This window comes from Sapajus apella, unplaced genomic scaffold (genome assembly GCF_009761245.1).
Source record: "Sapajus apella isolate SASKATOON/1434 unplaced genomic scaffold, GSC_monkey_1.0 scaffold41, whole genome shotgun sequence".
Classification (NCBI taxonomy): Eukaryota; Metazoa; Chordata; class Mammalia; order Primates; family Cebidae; genus Sapajus; species Sapajus apella.
Window position 1 is genome coordinate 10,010,086 of NW_022436981.1, and position 9,718 is coordinate 10,019,803.

Consider the following 9,718-nt stretch of genomic DNA (forward strand, 5'->3'; position numbering starts at 1 on the left):
CAGGCCTATCTCTCGCTCTCTCTCTTTCTTTCTTTTTCTTTCTTTCTTTCCTCCTTCCTTCCTCGTTCCCCCTTCCTTCCTTCCTTCCTTCCTTTCCTTCTTCCTTCCTTCCTTTCCTTCTTTCTTTCTTTCTTTCTTTCTTTCTTTCTTTCTTTCTTTCTTTCTTCTTTCTTTCTTTCTTCTTTCTTTCCTTTCTTTCTTTTTCTTTCTTTCCTCCTTCCTTCCTCCTTCCTTCCTTTCTTTCTTTCTTTTTCTTTCTTTCTCTCCCTCTCTCTCCCTCCCTCCCTTCTTTCTTTCCTTTCTTCCTTCCTTCTTTCCTTCCTTCCTTCTCTTTCTTTTTTTCTTTTTCTTTTTTTTATTTTTTGTTTTGAGATGGAATCTCGCTGTGTCACCCAGGCTGGAGTTCAATGGCACGATCTCTGCTCACTGCAACCTCCACCTTCTGGGTTCAAGCGATTCTCCTGCCTCAGCCTCCTGAGTAGATGGGATTACAGGTGTCTGCCAACACACCAGGCTATTTTTTAATTATTTTTTTAGTAGAGATAGGGTTTCGCACTGTTGGCCAGGCTGGTCTTGAGCTCCTGACCTCAGGTGATCTGCCTACCTAGGTCTCCCAAAGTGCTGGGATTACAAGTGTGAGCCACTGTTCCTGGCCGTATTTCTTTACAACAATGCAAGATCAACCTAATACAGGAATGAGAGAAAAGAAGAAAGGAAAGACAGAAGATAGGAAGAAACAGGGAGGAAGGAAGGAAGAAAGGAAGGAAGGAAGGAAAGAGGGAGGGAGGGAGGAAAAAGAAGAGGTTTTTCTTTTGCCATAACAGGTATTGCCTAGAGTAAGGGTTGACAGCCTTTTTCTATAAGCAGAGAGTAAACATTTTATACTTTGCAGGCTAAGTGGTAAAACCGAAGATATTGTTTAAGCACTTACATAACAAAATACAAGTCCTCCCCACCCCATTTGCTTGAGGTGGGCATGCTTTGCATCCAGTTGCCTTCTGCTGGAGACACTCTTGGAAGAAAGAGCTTATCAGCCCAAGGGAGGCCTGGCCAGGCAGGTGTGTAATAAATGTTACCAACCCTCCATGGTCAATTTCACTCTCCACCCCGGTAACACCCAGTGTCCTGTGTACTATTCTCTACTCCTGGTGAGCCCAGCCACATCCATTTGGGCAGCTACCCAGAGGCAAGGCGGCTTGCAGGGTCACCAACTCCTGGAGTGAGATTCCAGCACTCAGAGCCCAACAGCTATCAACAATGGAGTCCTCAATGTGTTAGTGGCAACCAGCTGGGCCCTGGGCATTGCAGTGCATACCTGCCTACTGGCCTGGGGGGCAAGTGCTGGGTGCAGAGGGGAAAGTAGGAGCAGAGGATGCCCTGGCTTAGTCTCTCGACTCTCAGTGCTACCCTGCTCAGGTATGCCCCTGAGGCATATAAAGAGATTTGTCATGGGCGCTGTGGTTTGCCAATCCTTGTTTACAGCAAGTAATTGCTGGTTATTGTTTGGGTAGCTTGAAGATATCAGGACTGACATCTCTGTGATTCTCTTGGTCTCTCCCTAGCAGTCTCAAGAAAACTGCTTCAAATCCAATCTTTTTTTTTTTTTTTTTTTTTTTTTTTTGAGACAGAGTATCACTCTGTCGCCAGGCACCAGGCTGGAGTGCAGTGGCACAATCTTGGCTCACTGCAACCTCCGCCTCCTGGGTTCAAGCAAGCCTCTTGCCTCAGCCTCCCGAGTAGCTGGGACTGCAGGCGAACGCCACCATGCCCAGTTAATTTTTGTATTTTTATTAGAGACAGGGTTTCGCCATGTTGGCCAGGATGGTCTCCATCTCTTTACCTCGTGATCCACCTGCCTCAGCCTCCCAAAGTGCTGGGATTATAAGTGTGAGCCACCGCACCCGGCCTATTTTATTTTATTTTTTTATTTTACATTAGGTGGACACTATATCTGGCATTTCTCCCCATGTTATCCCTCCTCACCCTCCCTTCCCTCCCCATCCCCCACAGTCTGTCCCCTACCCCCCCAACTGCCCCCAGTGTGTGATGCTCCTCTCCCTGAGTCCATGTGTTCTCTTTGTTCAGCACCCACCTATGAGTGAGAACATGTGGTGTTTGGCTTTCTGTTCTTGTGTCACACAAGAACAGTTTGCTGAGAATGATGGTTTCCAGATTCATCTAAGTCCCTACAGAGGACACGAATTCATCATTTTTTATGGCTGCGTAGCATTCCATGGTGTATATGTACCACATTTTCTTTGTCCAGTCTATCATTGGTGGACATTTGGGTTGGTTCCAGGTCTTTGCTATTGTACACAGGGCTGCAATCTTAACATTTGCTTTCAATTCAGGACAGAGGAGAAAATAGAAGGGACCAGAGACTGTCGCCTTTACTAACAGATGTTTTTCCAGAACCATGACTAGCAGATCTTCTTTAAGTCACATGGGCCAGAACTGGGTCCATGGCTTAATTCTCAGACAATGTCTGTTAAAATGGTAGTCTGCGTGCCATGGCAGCATTGGGTTTCTCTGGTCCTCACTGAGCAGATAATGCAGAAAAAAGTTGTATCTCTTTACTGATTCCTGTCAGTCCTGGAGAAAACACCAAATGGTCCAGTTTGTGTTACATTTCCATCCCTGTGGCCAAGGGGATAAGAAAGAGTGCTTGGCCAGCCTGGGCCTATTCCCTCCCCATAAGCCAGGGGATGTGATTGTCAGTGCTGTAGTATGAGGGAGGGTGTGTTTCTAAAGAAAAATGTGCCAGGCAAAAACAAATATGTACTCCAGAAGGGAGTCAATATGGTTTTGCCAAATTAAATTGAAGTATGATAATGAAGTAGTTATACGCAAGATTTTAATGGATTCTTTCTTTCTTTCTCTCTTTTTTTTTTTGTGGGGGGAATGGAATTTTGCTCTTGTTGCCCAAGCTGGAGTGCAATGGCACGATCTTGGCTTACTGCAATGTCTGCCTCCCAGGTTCAAGCAATTCTCCTGCCTCAGCCTCCCGAGTAATGGGATTATAGGCGTGCACCACCACGCTTGGCTAATTTTTTGTATTTTTAGTAGAAAGGGGGTTTCACCATGTTGTAATATTGAGGTTCAGGAGTTCAGAGTGCCCTCAGCTCCCCTGAGAGGACATTTCTCCATGTTCTTGGTCTCCTGCCCTCTCAAGAATGAGAGAAGGGACCACGGTGCCGTGTGCAGTAAATGCCGGACTCAAAAGTGTTTGTAGAAAGTGATTTATTTAAAGAGAGAGAGAAAGAAGGAGAGAGAGGAAAATAGCTAACTCACACTGAGTGAGAGAATCCAGAAAGATGGAATCCAGGAGAGGAAAGCAGCTTCCACAAGAGTGTTAGGGAATAGAGAGAGATGGAGTTTAGGAGGGGAAGGCAGGCTTCCATGAGACAGTGTGGCAGGGGACTCCAGGGGGAAAATCTGGGAGAGAGAAAATGGCTTCCACAAAGGGAGTGTTCATGGAAGGGGACCCAAACATGGAGTCCAAAGGGGTGTGGAAGAAAGGGACTTTTAACTTGGGAGGAACCCCCATCTTTTCTAAGACCCCAGGCCAATGAAAGGAGTTCCTTAGTACTTCCACTGGAGTGACTTGACTTTTAGTTTCTTTCTGCGCCTGTGAAATTTAAACATAAATCATTAAACCTCCCGGATGGAGAGAAATGGGAGGGGGGCATGGCGCAAGGAAGTTCTTGCTCTTAAAACTATGGCCCCTTGTGGACTCTGGAAAGAGAACACCTTCCCTCAATGTTAGCCAGGCTAGTCTTGAACTCCTGACCTCAGGTGATCCACCCACCTTCCCCCCCCCAAAGTGCTGGAATTACAGGCGTGAGCCACTGCACTTGGCCTTTAATGGATTCTTAAATACTGCTATCCTGGCAGCATTCTGGGCTGTATACAAAATAACTGATAGTATTTGCCTTTAAGAAGTATATAGCCTGGAATAAACAATGGTTTTTTAGCTAGAAACAATTATTTTGGTGGCAAATGAAAAATACATGGCCAGACACAGTGGTTCATGCCTTTAATCCCAGCACTTTGGGATTCCAAGGCAGGTGGATTCCTTTAGCTCAGGAGTTCAAGACCAGCCTGGGCAATGTGGCAAACCTCATCTCTACAAAACAAAAACCAAAAAATTATTTGGGCATGGTGGCATGTGCCTGTAGTCCCAGAGTCCCAGCTATTCAGGAGGGTGAGGTGGGATAGCTTGATCCCAGGAAGTCGAGGCTGCCATCAGCCGTGATCATGCTACTGCACTCCAGCCTGGGCAACAGAGTAAGACCCTATCTCATAGAAGAAAAAGAAAATTAAATAACATAGACAAAGCCATAAGATCCTGAATAAAAGGGACTCAGAAGTCAAAAGTATATTTTGCATAAACAAACAGAGAAGATTTAAATGATGTATCTATAGGTGCACCGAAAGTCGTGACTCAGGTTGGGTCAAGATACAGAGTTCTTGCCTTGGAAGGATCGATTAAACTTCCTGAGTTCATCCAGTTTGGAGTTTTAGAATAGGCTCTTAGATGAGAGGTGCTCTATCCTGGCAGACATAGGGAGTGCCTACAGACTGTGATCATGTTTCACCTTGGCATGCCCAAAGCATCTGGCTAGACATTGGGCATTTACTATGCCTGGCAAGACACATGCTATCTGCAGCCTATTTGGGACTCAGCCATGAAAGAACCATTTCACAACCTTGATATGAAATGTACTCATACAGTACATCCTTGATGACTCAAGACGGTCTAGGTTTCTTCTTTTTCCTTTACCAAGTTTAGACTAGGACAGAGGATGGGCTAAGTGGCAGTGGAAACTATAAGGCAAAGAGGAGATAGTTGCTGGGTATGTCACAATAAGTTGGGGTTATTAGGTAGAGATGGTCAGAGGGCTTGGTAATAACAAAACAAAGAGCAGAAAATCCTCTTAATGTGTCCTATCCAGTTCAATGTTGTCTTTATTTAACAATTACCAAATTAAACCACTATGCCACGGCATGTAGAAATTCTCACTTCTCAGCCACAGTAAAAATCTCCTAAAAATTCGAAAAGATTTGATTCAAAGAAATCACACACACTCCTAAAATGCAGTTATACTCTCCTTACTAGTGACAATAATCAGGGTAAATCGTACAAACACAAATTCATATTTGCCATTATATAATGCAAGAATCTTCCCTATTTCCATGATGCTGAGGGTGAGAGACTAAGAAGGGGGGAGTGCTGAAGGGAGAGGCCCCTAGAGTGAATGTAAGAAGCGATCCCGTCTTCACTCGACACATCTGTGTGCTATCAGACCAGGTTCTTCAGCTTTCTGGATCTCAGTTTCCTCATCTGTCAAATGACAAAGTGACTTCTAACATCTCTTCTCACTCTATTTTTAAAAATCCTTATGCTTATATTAAAAGCATTCTGGATGCTTTTAACTCTTGGTTATTGGCAACAGAAACTCAAGCTAGCTAAAGATCAAAAGAGATATTTATTAGAAATGCTAGTGTGCAAGGAATGGGACATTAGAAAATTTTCTTTGGCTCAAACAAGATCTAATTCTGTTCTTCCATCTCATTGTGCTGGGAGGAGCATGTAGGGTATGGTGTGCTGGGAGGAGCATGTAGGGAGGAGCATGCAGGTTCAGGGGTCAAGGGTTGAGAAAGGGTGATATTCAAAGTATTTAACAACTGCTATAACTATAAAGATTCATACCAGGGGAACATCGGTCTAGGTGAAAGGGTTTGGGAGTTGGTGAAACGGTCAGAGGGGCCAGTAAGGGAGAAAGAATAAAACAAACAGCTCTTCTTCTTTCTGATTCTTTGTCCCCAGTAAATAAGAACATTGGTACCCAAGTACATTAGCTCAACACATAAAGATACATGGGTATGTAATGGAAGTCAAGAACAAAGATGCATCCAGCTTGCCAGATGAATGGAAGCAGGGGCTTGAATGCCCCAAGACATTAGATTCATCTCTTGTGGCTGCTTTTCTCTTTAGGTCTATTTCACTCTCTTCTCTCTGTCATCTGCTGAGACAAGCTTCACCTGGTTTTCCAGTTAGCATGCTGCCAGCATATCCTGAGTTTACTTTTTGTTGTGGTTGTTGTTCAAAATATCATATAGCAAAGATGAACCTAATCCGAATTCCTCATGAAGGAGATCTACTTGGCAAAGCTTGGGTCAGGTACCCTAACTTGGACAATCTAACTGTGACAAGGCTGGGTTCCTATTGATATTACTATGTGGTTGGTGGCATAGGAGGGATTTTGACCATTTTAACAGTTGGTTTGGTATGGACAGGACCGTTAAGAATGGATACAAGCCATTAACAATCCACTGGTCCCAGAGCTGGACTAGGGCATCCTAGCTAAATGTCAGCCTGGGATGAGGAGAAAAGAGGACCAATTTTCAGAAAATGGAGAATAATTGTTGTGAATTGAGCAGTTAATCCAAGAGTCATCTATTACAGAGTCTAAGAAAGAAACAGTCAACCCTTTAAGAAATGCAGTAATAATGTTCCTGGAAACCTTTTTGCAATTAGAAGGATTAAGTGCCATTTTGGTTTTTGTTTGATTATAGGTAAGAGTTCCATACAATAAATAGTATGCTAAGTATTGCAAACAATAAAGGAAAAATACAGCATGCGATACCTCTTACCCTCTGCCCCCAGAAGTTTTCACTCTGATTTGAGAAGTCAGACACAGTGAAAATTTACAGAACTAGTCATTTAATTGGATAGCCTACACAGTGAGTGTCCTAGGAGTCAGAAAAGAGTTTCCTGTAGCCAGACTAGTCAGGGACACCTTCAGGGAGTAGCTGAGGACGTTTTCTATGGCTCCTTTCAGCATAAAGATTTTCCAAATTCTATGGATTCATAAGGAGACATTCTTCTATTCAGATTTTGAAAGATGTACTCTAAAGGTCTGGGAGAGCCTTCTAAGTCAGGGATGGGAATGCAAAGACTTTTGCTAGAAGTTAAACACCAGACTTCAGAATAAAGTATGGACATATACTACAACATGGATGAACCTTGAAAACGTTACGCTAAGTGGAAAAAGACAGACACAAAAGCCGCATATTGTATGATTCCAGGTGTATGAAATAGGCAGAATGGGCAAATCCGTAGATACAGAAAGATAATTAGTGCTTGCCAGGAGCTAGGGGGAACAGGGAATGCAGAATGACTGCTAACGGATGCAGAGTTTCCTTTGAGGATGACGAAAATGTTCTGGAATTAGATAATAATGACCATTGTAAAACCTAATCATACCAAAAACCGCTTAATTAGACACTTAAAAAATGGTGGATTTGGGCTGGGCATAGTGGCTCATGTCTGTAATCCCAACACTTTAGGAGGCCAAGGCGGGAGGACCTCTTGACATCAGGTGTTTGAGACCAGCCTGGTTAATGTAGCAAAACTTCATCTCTGTGAACAAATTAGCTAGGTGTGGTAGTGTGCACCTCTAGTTTTGCGTACTCGTGAGGCTGAGGTGGGAGGATCCCCTGAGCCCCGAAGATCAAAGCTGCAGTGAGCTATGACTGTGCCACTGTACTTCAGCCTGGGCGACAGAGACTCTGTCTCTAAAAAGAAAAAAGAAGCGTGAATTTTATGGCATGTGAATTATAACTCAATAGAAATAAAATAGTGACAAAACCAGAATAACTTACCAGCCATCTGGTTAGAAATAACTTCTTTATCATTTGTCTTCTTTGATTTACTCTATATACCTGTACCTGTGCTATGACTGTCCACTGGCAACCTCCTCATCTAGCATACCAGACCAAAACTCCCCCCGATCTTCAGTTGCAGCTGAATATTTTCCCTGGTGACCCCATAGATACCTCAAACCCGGTATGACAAAAATGAAACTGCAATTTTTATATCAAATTTCCTTTTCCTCCTTGACTTTCTCCTTTAGTTGGTAACTTCCCTAACCACCCGTCACTAAGGCTTTCTCTGTGCAGGTCATTCTTTATGTCATATATTCATATGTTTGTTTATACATTTAGCTAATCTTTTTAAAAGACATGTATCTGGCCGGGCACGGTGGCTCACACCTTTGGGAGGCCAAGGTGGGCAGATCACGAGGTCAGGAGTTCAAAACCAAGATCACGAGGTCAGGAGTTCAAAACCAGCCTGGCCAACATGGTGAAACCCCATCTGTACTAAGAATACAAAACTTAGCCACTCACGGTGGTAGGCACCTGTAATCCTAGCTACTCAGGAGGCTGAGGCAGGAGAATCGCTTGAACCCGGGAGGTAGAGGTTGCAGTGAGCCGAGACCACGCCATTGCACTCTAGCCTGGGCGACAGAGCGAGACTCCATCTCAAAAAAAAAAAAAAAAAAAAAAAAGACTTGTATCTATTCAGGCAGTGTGCTTTGTCCTGGGAGCATAGCTGTGAACAAGATTCACATGGTTTCAACTGTCATGGAAAAGGCTTTAACAAAAAATTCCAACATCATGAGATGACAAACTACAACATGGAAAATACAGGAATCCATATGAATGCACAGCATGGGATCCAGCTTCCTACCTATAATTAGCCACCAAATGCTGTTGACTTTGCCTTTATTTATAAATACCTCTTTGATCTGGTGTTTGCCCTTCAGCCACAGAAACTTTGCCTCCCTTCAAGCTCTTAGCAACTCGCATCTACAATTGCTTTCTAACCAGTGTCCTTGTCCCAGTTTCTTATGCCCGGAGGCTTGCTAAGTCTCAGATCCTTCTCCCACACTGCTGCCGGAAAGATTTTTCAAAAACAAAATATTTCCGTGTGTGAATTTTCTGCTCACAACTTTTTGTCTCCTGCAGCAAGCAACTCAGCACCTGAGGGCTATAACTTGCTCCCATCAGAGCAGAGGTCTACATCAATAGGGCTTGAGGACATGAGGGGGTTTACCCCTCTTTCCCAGCTCTGGTGGAAAATCACTGTGTAGTTCAAGTTCCTTCTCAGGATATGCAAACTCCTTTAAAATGTGATCCCTGCTTATTTTTCCAGTCTCACACCTTGCGATGGTTCATCCCATTTAGTAGGAGAGATTTTCTTTCTCTTTAAGCTTCCCCAGACTCCATGGTTTGCACATCACCAAGCTGAGAATGCTCTCTAAGGCAGAGAAGTTGACAGGTTTTCTTTTAATATAATAAGTTATCAGGTGGCTAAACTAGACCACATGAAAGGCCTGATGATCTTGTTCAGATATTTGACCCTAAGGCCAGTTGATGGGCTCTATCCCCCTACCTACTTGATTTGAAACTCCTGACCCAGTCCAGCAGCAGCAGTGGATGAAATTGCGTGACTTAAAATCTACCTAAGACTGAACACAAGAGGCCAGGTGCAGTGGTTCATGCCTATAATCCCAGCACTTTAGGAGGCTGAGGTGAGAGGATCACTTGAGGCCAGGAATTTCAGCCCAGACTGGGCAACATATGGTAACCCCATTTGCACAAAAAGTTAACCAGATGTGCTGGCATCTGCTTGTAGTCCTAGCTACTTGGGAGGCTGAGGCAGGAGGACTGCTTGAGTCCAGAAGTTCAAGGCTGTAGTGAGCTATGATGGTGTCACTTCCCCCCAGCCTGGACAAAATAGAGAGACCCTATCTCTAAACAAAAAAAAAGTGGGGGGAAGGAAAAGGAAGGGAAAGGGGAAGAGAAGAAAGAGGAAGAAAGAGGGAGGAGGAGGAGGAGGAGGAGGAGGAGGAGGAGGAGGAGGAGGAGG